Here is a 15215-nt window from a genome sequence, read left to right as displayed (position 1 = left end):
GTATGAATGTGTGTATATATATATATATATGTATGTATATGTGTGTATATATGTATGTATGTGTATATGTATGTACGAAGTATGTATGCTTTATATTTGTGTATTTAATTGTATTTTTACATTTAATGTAAACTTAATTTTTTTTTCTTTTCTTCTCTTTTGGGCTATAACTGTTTTTTTTTTATTTCTTCAATATCGTTTTTTTATTTATAGGAAAAATATTCGTAAACCATATTTGCCGCAAAAAATCGGTTTCTTAGAACAGGCATTTGCCCATATAGGAACCGATTGCAACATTAGGCGTATTAATATTTCTGGCTTGCCGACCCTTCATATACTGAGCCTACTCCTAGTACTAGCAGAATTTTGCCAGAGTGTTTTTTGTGCCATTTTGTAACATTGTATGTATAAACTAATAAATAAATAAATAAATAAATAAATAAATAAATAAATGCAATATTTTAATGTTTCAGTACTGGATGATCAGGTTAGCTGCCTCGTAACAAAAATGATCTAGATACGCTGCAATTGGATCGCTAATACAGTAACCTATGCACCACTAGGTGCAGATAGTGGAATGATGACGACATATTTGAAAAATATTTTATCACCTGCGATTACAATCATTTTTGTTAAGTAAACGCCACGTAATCGAGATGTTCCGAGTTCAACACACCGCGCGACGTGCGGATTTCACAAGGTGCCAAGTTCACTCGAGCTCCTTGTGATGTGATACAAATGTGCCACAAGCGAGCACCGGGTGCTATATTCGGCACTTACTTTCTTTTCAGCGGGGTCGACGAAAGCAGAAGAGAAATTCTGCAAGACAAACGAGTATTCGAAGTTCGATGACATTGTGACAAAACTGATGACTTAATTCGCAGGATCGTTGTTTGTGCGTTGATTCACTGACAGATAATCAGCGGTGGGAGACTTTTTATTCAACAATGTTTTGAGTATGTTCAAATGTTTGCAGACTGGCTGGATTTCCTCCCTAGGGGCCACACGAACTGAAGTACTCTCTTATGATAGAGAAAATCCAAAAGAAGTTTCTGAGATATCTCTACATGAGAGAGTGCGGGTATTATCCTTGGCTCTACCCGACCGAGTTTCTCCAGGGTATGCATGGCTACAACAGTTTAGAGACTAGAAGGAATGTGTATTTGACCACACATTTTTATCGATTATTGCGCGGTATGATCGATAATTCTGAAATTATGATGAGCATTGGTTTGTATGTTCCTGATAATTACCTAAGACAGCGTCAGCATAGATTGTTTCATATTCCGATATTCAGGACCAACCTGCCTATGGTTATGCCTGTTGGAAGGGCTACCGCTATGCTGAACAACATCGCTCTGGATATTGATATGTTCCATGTATCCGAAGGGGTTTTCCGGAGCAGGATTCTTCGACTACTTTGACATGAGTCTCTTTCGTGTATTTTTTTTTCTTTTTTTATAATATGTACGTATTGAATATATTTTTGTAATGTACATGTTATATTTGAAATAAATAAATTGAATTGAAAAAAAATTTAGATTTAAATTGGTTGCAACAGAGAGGGAAAACATTTTCGATAAGGGAATATGGAAGTCTAGACATTTACATTTACACCTATTTGTTTATAAATTTGTATAAACCAATTTACCTTTTTTTTAAATTAATTTAAAAAATTTAAAAAAAGCTAATAAAAAAAAAAAGTGGTTTGTACAAATTTATAAACAAATAAGTGTAAAATGTAATACCACAAAGTGAAAAATGTTTTTGATAATAATAATATATTTGCATTTACATTTACTGGCCTTGACTATCACCTGGGGGCGTTTTGGTGCTCCAGAGAGTAGCAACTAACGTTTCCTATAACTGTCGACATACTTCTTCTTCTTCTTCGTTTTTTCATGGCCTTTTCACATCTCAACTTGGGTGTTCTGGCCAAACTGTCGACATAAAGAGGTTTGAAATGGGTGAAGGGTTTATTTATTTATTTTATTTATATTTCCCTATGTCTCTACCTTGTAGAGGATGAGGGGTGGTTTTAGAGCGACAGTGAAAGTGACATTGAAAGTTGTAAATGTAAATATTTGTTCGCGCTTTTCCTTCCTGAATTTAGTTAGTAAAAGATGAAATATAAATTCGTAATGAAAAAAAAAACTGCTTGTTTGTATGAGTGAATCCGAAGAAAGACATTTAGTCCTTAAAACGGATTCGGGTATGTGGTGGATGCTTTCAATAGACATTTACAGGGCTTATGACCTGTCATTGGCTAGTTTAAGTGGTCATTTTACAGACTGTGTAACGTTCACCATTCTGTCTATGTTTAAACATCCATATTTACTCAATTCTTCCTCGTTTGTAAAGTGTAAAAATAATAGATGACCCCCACATTTTATTCACCTTCCACATTCTATTCTATGTTAGGGATACGTTTTTTTTGAATTGTGTTTTTTATTTGAGTAAACCAAAATAAACAAATAAAATAACTCTAGAGAGAGATAGTATAATAAATCCTTTTGTCATATGCACATATATTTACTTTTTCTTGGACTATGTAATTTGTTTTTACTAGGAATTTTATTGGGTTTTTAATATATTTTTATTATATCTTTTAGGATTTTTTTTATTTTACAACATTTTTTACTATGTTTTTGCTATTTATTTTACTATGTTTTCACAACCTTTTTACCTTAATTTCATTGTTTTTATGTATTGATTACTGTTTTTAAATACTTTTTGATTAGCTAAAAACGCGGTAATTAACCTTAGTTATATAATCAAAGCAATTCTGTATACATATATTATTTTATGAATGGAATATGGTAATAAATAAATAAATAATAAATACGATAAAGCCGAAGATTTTAGCTTTTTTTTTTATTTAAAAATATTTATTTTGGAAAAATGGACAAATATACCCATTTACCATCACACCACTACTTGACGTATAATTATTTATTCAATCAATTTTAATTTTAATTTTAAGTAATGCTTTTTTTCTATGTAAACACCTCATTGGGTACGACCGGCATCGAGGCAATATAATTATTGTTAATACAATCATTATTGTATGCTTCTAGTTATATTATCTAACTAATATATACCTACACATGTTTGACCTTTCACACCAAGTGGTGCATAAGGCACTATCGTGTCAGATGTATTGCATGTGTAGATATCGAGCCTAGAAACAAGTCACCGTCGGGGACTCTTTGACAGCTCTACACCTACAAACTCGTGATAATTCGGAATTTTATTTTGATGGATGTAGAAAACGAGGAAGACCGAGAAAGATATGGAATGACTATATTCAACAAATACATAAAGATGGACTTATCAAAAATCAAAAAACTTTTAACACCAGAAACTATGACAAAAGCAGTAGGCGGACACATCTTTTGGAAGGAACAAATTTATCAGTTTTGAACTGTGAGTTGTCAAAAGGTAATAGTGCGTCTTTCCGTTATTGTTCTGAGATTGATAGTGTTTTTATAAGGAAAGGTGTGGTAAGTGTTTTATTTGATGCTATTTCTTATGCAATTATTTGAATATATTCATATTCTAATGTGTTAGGGTGTTTTATAATGTTATGATGTAACTAAATCTGAGTACTATTTTTACTGGGGTAGCTGTGGTCATTTACTGGTGATTCTGCTATTTTTTATGGTAATATTAATTATAATTGTAATACTCGTATTCCAATAAAAAAGTAAAAGAACTTAGAAAAAATAATGTGTTTTTTATTGTTATCTTTTATTTTTTACGCTTAAATAATGAAATTTATACCTTTAATGTGGATTTCACTACAAGATGAACCTTAAACGGTCATTCATTGGTGCTTTGACCCTATTTAGTATAGGAAATGAGGTATGTATTAAAACAAAAATTTATGTAACGTTCTATAATGTCTGCCTACCGCTACAGAATAAATGCGTGATGGTTTGTTTGAAATTTATCTATGTTAATTTGTTATTTTACAATTACAATACAAGAAAATTTTTCTCTCACTGGAGTGTCCCGTGCCGAGATAAACATTTTATATAATTTTAAGACATCCCTTATTAAACATAATTAAATCGTAGTTTCGAATATATATTAAACATAATTTGAACATGTATTTTTTATGTTTGAAGCACTTACTTTGTGAGACATTATTATTTGATATATTAAACTAGTTGATCAACATAAGTGGTACATAAAAACAAAGCGATTTTAGTTTAATACATGAAATAATGAGAACACATTGAACTCACAAATAAAAACGTATTTCTACGTATTCGGCCTGATCCATCCATCAATCGGTGCGCGTCCCACCTCCATTATCCATTTATTAACAGTGATATGAAAATAATAGTTTTGACTAATTGTCCTTAATAACAATGGAAGTAGGTTGTAAGTTTTATTGAAGATGTAGACCAATCCTCTTTGACTGAAAGTTGTGTTTATTTTCTATTGCTTTTGCATAATCAGGGCGAAATGTCTAATAACTCTAGTAATTGTGTTTAGTGTCGAGGAAGGTATTGAAAAATTGATTAAATAATAATATGAAAGACATAAAGGAAATCATTTTTTTTAACTTTTTAAATTTTAAAAGACTGTGGTAAATAATCCCTTTTCGCGCGGTGATGTAACATCGTGTTACCACTAGTAAAAGACAGAATATTATTAAGTTCAGACATTTGAAGAAGAAAAAAAATACATACTGTTTAATAATTCTTTTTCAATTACTTATGTAAATAAACATAATACAGCCCTGTTATGGCAAAATGAATTCAAAATCATAAATACGCCGTTCATATTACGCGCGTGCGCCCCCGTGACTCTTTAACCAATTGAATCTGTTTTACAGAACACCCGCCACAGAACAGCGTCTTTGTCTTTCTTGTAATGAATTCTATCTTCGTGCTCTCCAGATACAGATGTGTCGCTGAATTAGCGGACATTCATTCTTCGCGTAGCAAGAATAAACATTTTTGTAATAACATACAGCATATTTATACAAATTTTACTTTTCAAATCCGGTGTGAAAATGTCCATTTGAAGATTAAAAAAATTATGACTTCATCATTTAAAAAAATAAGAGAGACATATCAATTCTTGAATCCGATGTCGCCCAGTGTGACATTACAGCCACACAAGAGTTAAATAAAATATTTTCACTATGCTGGGCAGATTTTTTCAGCCTTTATTTTATCTCGATTGAAATAATAATTACTACATGTGGCGAATCGGATATTAATGTGATTTCTAATTCGCAAATTGCGAACGATTTGAAAGTAGCAGGTATGAATAGATACCTGCTAATTCTAACTCAAACTAGTCTCCTGATCACACGGGCGAAAGAAAGTTATATGTTGGCCGAACGAGGTCATTGTCATGGAGAATCGTGAAAACTTACCTCTAGGGGTCAAGAAACTGATTGAAAAAAAACGAATCCATGATATCACAGGACATTTCTGCAAACAGTGAAATTCAACCTACATTCAAATTGCTTCTTCTTTTGCCGCTCCTACCGGAGGTTGACGACCATCTTTCTGAATTCATCACGACCCTGGGCCAATCTTATCAGCGCTGCTGCATCCGGCACACCAAACCACTGTCTGAGATTTCTGAGCCATGATGCTCTTTTCCGTCCCATACCCCGCCTGGCTTCTATATTTCCCTTCATAATAAGTTGGAGAAGGGCTTACTTCTCATTGCGGAAGATGTGACCAAAGTACGGGGCTTTTTTTATTTTGACAGTGGTCAGACACTCCTTCTCTTTGTTCATAATTTTATTTCTTTATTTAACATGTTTGACATAATTTTAAATAGTACATTGGTGGATTTATTCCCAAATGGCAACTTCTTCCAACCACCTGATGGTGATGATTTCACTAAATAGAGGTATTATTTAGTAATTTAACTTTTTTAATATTTTTGTTTGATTGCTCAAAAAAAACTTTATTTTTTTTATGTACTAATGTTGTATTAATTTTTTCATTATGATTATTTAGTTTTTTTCAACTTTACTGTGTTATATTTATATTTAGTACTTAAGATTTTCTCATGGTTATTGCTATCTTTATTTAGAGATGTAATGTTTCTTTGTAACTTTTTGTATTATATGTTTACTAAATTGTTTAGTTTTAATTATTTTATTATTTCATACTTTGTACTACATGATTGTTGTGCACTGCTGTGATTATTTCTGTAAATTATTATTTTTTTGTATAAGGTTCTTTGAACCGTTGATGTATAATTAAATAATACTAGCCACTTTTCTTCAAACTCCCTTTAATTTCATTTATTTAAAACTTCAAGCACAGTGAATAAATACTTTGGCGGACTTAATGCTAAAAACAATATCTTTCAGCCATAAAAAAACAGACTGGTCAAAAGAAGAGTTGGTCAAAAATTTGTACTAAAAAAACATTAATGTGTATCAAAAGATAGAAGCATAGAAAAAAACCGAATTAACTAACAAAAATAACAACAAGAGGAAATTCAAGTGTTTTTTTTTTTTTTTTAATATACTATTAAACTCAGCGGAATTTTTTTTTTCATTCCGTATTATCAGCGCTATAATTTTATTAAGGTTTTTATTTCTGAAATAACTCCGCATGTGCCGTCATAGGTTGTTCTCTGTTAGTTCTTCCCATTGGTTCGTTTACGGTAAGCCAACCGGATATCCTTCACAGCTCTTCCATCATTGGTTGGTACATATGAACCAGTGACGTCAAACAAAGTGTGCGTTTTTATTGAAATATTTCCTCTAATTTTTTTCGTACATTTTCAAGAAACATCGAATTTTTACCGCGCGTGAGCAAAACATTATTTGGATACAATTTCCCGTAGGGCTGAAGGTCCTTATTGAGAGATCAGATAGTGAGTTTGGAAGGAGAGAGAAAGAGGAAGCAAGAAAAGAAAAAGGTGGCCACTTAAACCAGCCAACGACAGATCATCAGCCCTGTTAATGTCGAGACTTCCACATTCCCTTCTCTAAAATGTTCTCCATCTCTGTTGTAATTTGTTGATTTTAATGTCTTCCTAAGGCGTGAAATCCAGCTTTTTGTCGACAAACATTTGGACAGACTCAAAATATTGTTATAAAACCAACTGGTCCAAGGAGAAGTTTTAAATTTAAAAATTGTTTTTAGGCGTTGCGAAATGGGAAATAATTCTATCAAATGAATCTCTTTTAACTTCATTCAATCAACAGATGGAAGAGTTGAAGTAATATGAGTGTAAAGTGGCCACTTAAACCAGCCAACAACAGGTCATAAGCCCTATAAATGGCTAGACTTCCACATTATCTTCTCTAAAATGTTCCCCATCTCTGTTGTAATTTGTAATGGGGTAAAAATGCGAATTAAAAAAAAAACAGTAAAATTCGGGAAGTTTAGGATTCTGAGGATATATAATAGAGTTTCAGGCGATTCTTGGAGCTAGCCTACAATCTGTATTGAATGCCGCAACAAAACTTATTTTCGGAATCTCTAAGTTCAGTCATATGACTCCACTACTTCAGGAACTACACTGGCTACGTTTTCCACAGAGGGTCGAATTCAAACTCTGTTGGCTTATGTATAAGTCACTGCACAACTCTGCTCCGGAATATCTAAGGGAACTATGCATTCCAGATGAACTAGCTGACAGGCGTCTCACGCTTAGATCAGCTACGTCTAAGGCGAGAGGAAAAGTTATTATACGTCTGCGCAAACAGCGCACTAAATTTAGTGAACGCGCATTTGCGGTTGCAGACCCTATGGCATGGAATGCTCTCCCAGCAGAGGTGCGAGGCTGTGAAAGTGAAGTGATGTTTCGGAAAAAACTTAAAACCCACTTGCTCTCTAAATCATTTGTATAAATCCGTAGCATGTGACAACAAAATAAATTGTTTTAATTAAATTACAATTTTAAAAGCTTCAATCAAATTAATTTAACAATAGAATCACTATGTAAAGCGTCCTTGATGTTTTTTTTTTACGAAAATGGCGCCATATAAGTTATCTATAATAATAACAATAATAAAAGGAAAGAAGAAGGAAAAGACACAACTCAAACATTTAAATAGTGACATTTCTATCTCTAGTCTTTAATATAAGAGGGTAGATTATTCCATAATCGAGTAGCGACTACTGTAAAAGAGAAGATAAAAAAACAGAGCGATAAATGGGTATTTAAAGGGTTCTCTCATTACGAGAAAGAAGAGATAGCCCATGCTGTGATATAAGTTAAGAGAGCACTCTCAAATAAACAGGCGAAGTGAAATTATTTAAAAAAATAACATGTGATACTCGGTTATCTGGTCGAATTAGGAAAGATTTAAGATGCAATGTACACAAACATTCTGCAATCGTACATTTCAAAATACAAACATAATTCAATGTGATGTTTTTTTTAAAATTAGAATTCTATGAGCACTTTATCCGCAAAAAATCTTAAATAAATAACTTTTCTGAAAGGCAATTATTAAACTATACTTTTTATGCGCGTTTCTGATCAGAATATCAAATAAAATCATGAATTTTATTTTTACTATATTCGGTTTTATGTGAACCGGTGTGAAATCGGCCGCAAGCTCCAACTGGGGAGCAGAGGTGAAATGATGACGATCATGATGATTCTTTTTTACGAATTCGGGCAACCCACTTTCATAATATTTCTTGCACTCCGCTGGCCGTGGAAAAGTCGGTGTTATATAGTTGTGATTGCCGACAATATTTTACAGGCCGCCTTATAATGATTGGCTCTTTGAACTTGACAGTGGAGAGAGAAATCTTATGACGCAAATTGTTACCTCTTTCTTGTGAATGCGAATGCCATTCCGTGTTATTAAACTGGCGTCGTCAACCATCGATACGTACCCGGCGTTAAATAAAGAACCTCGAGCTTAAGAAACAACGTCGTCTTTTTATTATTATTATTAAGGATAACTTATATAGCGCCATTTTCGTAATGAAATACCTCAAGGGCGCTTTACATAGTGGTTCTATTGTTAAATTAATTTAATTGAAGCTTTAAAATTTGGAATTTAATTTAAACAATTTATTTTGTTGCCACATGCTACCGATTTATTCAAATGATTTAGAAAACAAGTGGGTTTTAAGTTTTTTCCGAAACATCACTTCACTTTTACAGCCTCGCACTTCTGCTGGGAAAGCATTCCATGCCATTGGGCCTGCGACCGCAAATGCGCGTTCACTAAATTTAGTGCGCTGTTTGCGTAGAGGTATAATAACTTTTCACAATTTAAAAAAAATAGACATTGGTGTTATTACATTCGGGAAGGTCAATTCTATTTTCTGCTTAAAACAGCCAGACTGTTTTACAAAAAAAACCTTTTGAAAATTCCATGTTGTCAAAATTTCATGAAAATGAATGTAACCTAATACATTCAGAGTTTGTATGAGGTTTAATTCAATATAACATCTTTAAAATGCATATTTAAGGTTTTGTAGTCAGTCAGGTGGCCTCGTGGTGTAATGGTCAGCGCGTTTGCCTACCATGCAAGAAGTCTCGGGTTCGATTCTCGACATGGTTAATTCTAAATATTTATTTAAAACGGTGTTTTCACACAAGAATTCATAATTGTGCTTGGACTGGTACCTGAAGCGTACGACTGATCATCTTACCTTAATGTAACAAAAAATTATAAAGATTCGCTGCGATTAGTTTACTAATGCAGTGCCCTATGCGCCATTAGGTTCGGAAAGGGAATAATGAAGATGAGTCAGTCAGACTTAAAATAATCATCAAAATTCCTTAAAACATAATTAAATTAAAATTATTTTTAAAGGTATTATAAAAAAATTATAATGTTTACAATTGAGTACCCCAATATAAACATAAAAGAATACAATCAATACATAATAACATAACACACGTAAGAGTTTTACTTTAAACCTTACATACATTATATTACATTACATCGGCGGCCTCCGTAGTGTAGTGGTCAAGACGCTTGACTCACGCACGGAAGGTTCCGGGTTCGATTCCCGATGAGAACAAAAAAATTAAAATGGGATTTTTCTCAAGCCTGGGTGTTCTGTGATGTAATTCACCACTGTAATTGGGCCTCCTGGCCTGTTGTGGTGCAAAATAAAAATAAAATAAAATAAAATAAATAAAAAAATATTTAATCATTTTTTGTATTTTAAAAAAAACGTAACCATTATTATTTTTCATTCGTGAAAAATATACTACAACACCCAGACCAATTGAGAAAAAAATTTTTTTTTTGATTTTTTCTTTCAACTGGCGGGGATTGAACCCGCGACGCTAGTTTCACTTTTAGCTGTCTTACCAACTGCGCCACGGCGCCTGTCTGTACTTAAAGAATACAGGGAATAAGTCACAAATCCCTTCGGGTAAAAAATTAGTGTCATCCTGGATTACTATAGAAGTCCACGCAAGTACTTCAGTGTTAATAAATTTAAAAAAATTGAACCACTGAACTTTTTCGTGTTTCTGACTGTTGGCTATCTCTGGAAAATCTTCATAGATTAGAAAGTCAATCGGAAAGTTAAAAGGTCTTGAGTAGGTTGTGTTTACGTTGTGGGAAGGTTTGATTGCCTAACTGTAGAGTTAGAGAGGCAGTTCTATGTAGGTTCATTTGAGATAAGTTTGTCTTAATACCTGCAACTTGTGACGGGCTTACGTGCCGAGTAACAGTTACCTACTAAACCTCGTATTATGATAGGATTAACTGAATCTAGGTTACCACTTTCTATGCATTTATTTTGTTATGAAAATGAGGCCTCTTTCCAAAATAATTAATAAAATTAAAACTTAATTAACGGTTAATTTTAATGCGCAGTACGTAAGTAATAATAGTAATCCCTAACAGTTGTATTTATTTATTGATTTATAATACGGCACAAGTGCCTTTTACTGCATAATATATAAAAATACAGTGAATACAGTTAGATATATAAAAATAGAAAAACAACATTAAAACATGGACATTTAAAAAGAAAAAGAAAAATAACATATAAAACATGTATGTAAGCATACAAAAAAAATAAAAATAAAAATAACTTCACAAAAAATGAATTTATATATTATTATTTGTATAAACATGTTTATTCTGATCTTTCCGGCTGTTAATTTTTATCTGTTATTCATTGTTTTTATAAATGTAAATAATATTATTAAGTTAGTATAAATATAATCTTTACCAACAAGCTACAAAAAGTGGCTTGGTGGGATTTTAGTTTTAGTAAAAATATAACAAGTGATTTTTTTTTTTATTGTAAAAATGTATAATTATGCTATTAAATAAATTAAAAAAATTTTTTTTTAAAATAATCTAAAAAAAGAGTAGCCAGAGGTTTTTTGAAAAATACATGAAGATCAAAAAACTTAATACTTTATATAATTGGTAGACTTTTTTTTATTTAAAGAAATATTTGCGTTCCTATGATTTACCTTAATATTAAATTTTGAGGGCCTTTTTAAAAAAATTGTAAATAACTCAATGTTAGAAAATGGAATCAAGTTGGGGTAGAGTGGAATTCGAACCACAGACCTTTGGTCCGTGAGTCCGAGACACTAGCCACAGGACCACAACCCGATTATTTATTTATATTTTTATGTATTTCATTACTTTATATTTGTTTTTTTATTATTTATTATACTATATTATTCATGTTTAAGTAACATGCATTCTTGACACATGTATAAACTTTATATTAGTATAATAACAATTTTTAATTTCTTACATTTGATTAGCTAGGCATTTATAATTAAGTAGCTTTAGTTTTTTTTTTTATTGTTTTATTAGTATAGGACTACTTATGCTCTAAAAGATAAAAATTCTCCATCTTAGAACAGGCTGAACCATGTTAGATGGAGACTATCATAAACAGAGAACACCCCGTTTTCATTTTATATTAATTCATTATATATAGATTCCCTGTTATTAAATATGTATACTAATTTTATGCACTTAATTTATTGAAAACAAAACATTTAAAAAGTCAGCATATTCAAACATAAAATGAGTTGATACCACGTTGACGGCTAACTGTGAATTTGACGTCACGGGTTCGATTCCCGCCAGTTGCAAGAAAAAAATTAAACAAAATATTTTTTTTCAATTGTTCTGTGTGTTGTGGTGTATTTTTCAAAACCTCATTCCATATCTCTTCTTTCCCACCTGCTGACAAGCCTCTAAATAAGGGCTAAGCGAGTTAATCTATATTTTTTAATATAGTTTAAGCTGTCGTCGCTTTATTTTAGTAAAATTAACCGATTACATGTTATTGGATGGCAGGCCCAATAAGCTTTATACATACATTTTTTCAAAGTTTCGATTTATAATCATGTAACCAGTACATCTGTTTATATTATAAATAAATAAAATAAATCATTTAAATGCGTCTCTGGTACAAATAAATATATTTAGTAACTATGGGTACGATTTCGTGTCATTATTTTAAAAAATATTCCACTCTGGAGGGTGCGCCTATCTATCAATATGTCAATGGTTCAAGGTTCATATTTCGTTATAATTTATTTTTTAGATTTGTAATAAGCTTGAATTTTATTTCTTTTACAGCTCTTTAACACTAAAATCAACATTGCAGGAGTAAACACGCCTCCGCCCGCAACTGTTATAGAGTCCTGAGGGACTCTTTGTCAGTCAGGTTATTTTAAAGAATTTACTTTCTGTATATATATATTTTTTTCAAATTATAAGAAGAAAAAAAAAAGCTTTCTCTATCCTTGTCTCCCTTAATGCCTCCGTCACAATTTAGTTGAAAATTATGTTTCTATAAATATTTACAAAGTTATTAAACATTACACATCATGGTATGGCGGCCTCCGTGGTGTAGTGGTTAAGACGCTTGACTCACGCACGGAAGGTTCCGGGTTCGATTCCCGGTGAGAACAGAAAAAAAAAAAAAAGTGATTTTTCTCAAGCCTGGTTGTTCTGTAATGTAATTCACCACTGTAATAGGGCCTCCTTGCCTGTTGTGGTGTAAAAAAATGTAAAAAATAAAATGTAAATAATGTTGATTTACACGATGTTTATGTAATAATTAGTAATAAAGACTTGTCAAGAGAGAACATTATACATCATGATAGATGTAGTAAAGGCAATAAAAGGTATCAATGATGGCAGGAGACTAAATGGCGAACACTCTTCAAGTGGATCGGAGGGTCTGTTGACGAGTTACAATAGTCCGCCTTCTCCTGACGAGTTTTCTGTGGTTTTCTCGTCACTAGAGCCAATGCGGAGAAGCTCCTCAAACAGGTCACAGCCGAAACATCCCACCTGATCCTTACAAATTATAAACATATGTTATGAACTAAATAAAGTTTTTCATTGAATTAAATTTAGTAGAATATTGTATTTTTAAGGAAATGAAAAAATTACTATCCCTTTTGAAGTAAATATAAACCTTATACATTATAAGTAAGATAAAAAAGAATGCATCTCCAATAGCAAAAAGTATAAAAAAAATCATAGAAAAAAGACGTGGTGTTTCCCTATTGAAGCAACATGGATGTACAGACGGAGGGAGAATGATAAATGTTTCAGTGTATAAAACAGCCACATAAACCAGGCAGGTCATAAGCCCTGTAAATTGATATGTATTATCGTGATCTTATAAACTTACTGTAATTTAACTATTATTATTTATTTTAAATATAAGTTTGTTAACATTTTTTTTTCGTATTATTTATTTTCAATATTTTTTTAACTTTATTTTTTTATCGCTTAAAATATGCTTTTTAATTATAACATTTTTCGTTATTTACTTTAACCTTTCCCCCACTAAGCATCCAAAAATTACACATGATCCGAACGGGCGATCAAACGTCCCCAGCGCCTACTTGTATATGGCATCAGGAGAATAAATCAAATTAAGAATAAAAAAAAAAGTGTTTATGATCTTGCAATAATTTATTCATGTTTCCGCGTAGACATATTTTACTCATTCGTGTATTTTATTAATTTTTGTTAGTTTTTCGAATGCTTACGTACATAAAGTGAAATTAACCCTAGTATTATTTACTTCTTTTTTTGTTTTAATATTTAAAAAAAAAACAACTTTTTCAAAATTTAAAAACTAAAACCGGAAAATGATTCTTCCTATGAATTTACGATTACAAAAAATTAACGGCAAATAGCTTCAATAATACTTGAGTTATTGAATTAAAATCGGTCTATGGGGGATTCGAATCACCCTCTTTGGTCCGGCTAGGTTAAATGCTGCTATTTTTTTTATTTTTTTTCATTGCACGTTTTTTTTCTTTTTTTACTACGCAAAGTATTACTTCTGATTTTGCATTGCGGTAAGCTCTTATGTTTATTTAAAAATTATTACTATGTTTGTCCTTACCTGTGTTGTTTTTGTAAATACCCCTTCGGTGTATTGTAAAATTAAATAACTAAATAAAAATAATAAAAAGTTTAGACATCCATATTTCTGTCTCAAAAATGTTTTCCCTCTCTGTTGCAATAAATTTCAATACGTTTTTTAGATTCTTTTTTGCGCGTCCAATTTCGTTGCGGAATTGGAGCAAGAAATCTTTCTTTCGAAAGTTGAAAAACAAGATGGTGTACTTTGCATACTACTACTGCTAATGTTCGTCACTCGTTTAAACACGCAGTTTGACAGATGAATAACAATATGAAAAAATATTATAAAAGTATCCACGAATAGTATCTATTCATCAGAAATAAAATTTTTGAAACATTCAAGTTTGGCATTGAAAATTCTCAAAAGAAGTTCATTGTAATCTAAAAATATAAAAGGCTATGTTCGCACGTGTGTCCTCTATAGGCTGCATAACAACTGGACCGATTGACGAGCGGTTTTCAGTGAGATGTAGATCTTTGCGACGAGTATATTTATAGCTATTAAAATCTAAGGAGCGTAAATGTTTTTTCATCCATCACCAGGGTTGCATTCGACAAGAATGCAAATACAAAAATATCGGAAGAATGTAATTTTTCTCTCGATAAAAAAGTATGTTTTTGAATGTTAACAAATAACCTTGTTTTTTATGGATCCCAATCAGATTATTTCCTTAAATTCCTAATAATTTCTCCCCATATATTTCTTTTACTGGATTTTCGGTAATACTAAAATAATTTTAACTGATATTCGATACATTTTTGAAAATTCCATTACTAAATAGAGTGCACCCCTGTTGGTGAGAAAAACGGAGTTTGACATTTGCAAAAATAATTCTTTACTTGAATATAATTTATTTAACAA

The sequence above is a fragment of the Micrasema longulum genome, unplaced genomic scaffold, assembly GCF_059751315.1.
Source record: "Micrasema longulum isolate JH-2025_06_02 unplaced genomic scaffold, ASM5975131v1 h1tg002491l, whole genome shotgun sequence".
In the NCBI taxonomy this organism is placed as follows: domain Eukaryota; kingdom Metazoa; phylum Arthropoda; class Insecta; order Trichoptera; family Brachycentridae; genus Micrasema; species Micrasema longulum.
Note: the sequence above shows the minus strand (reverse complement) of the source record.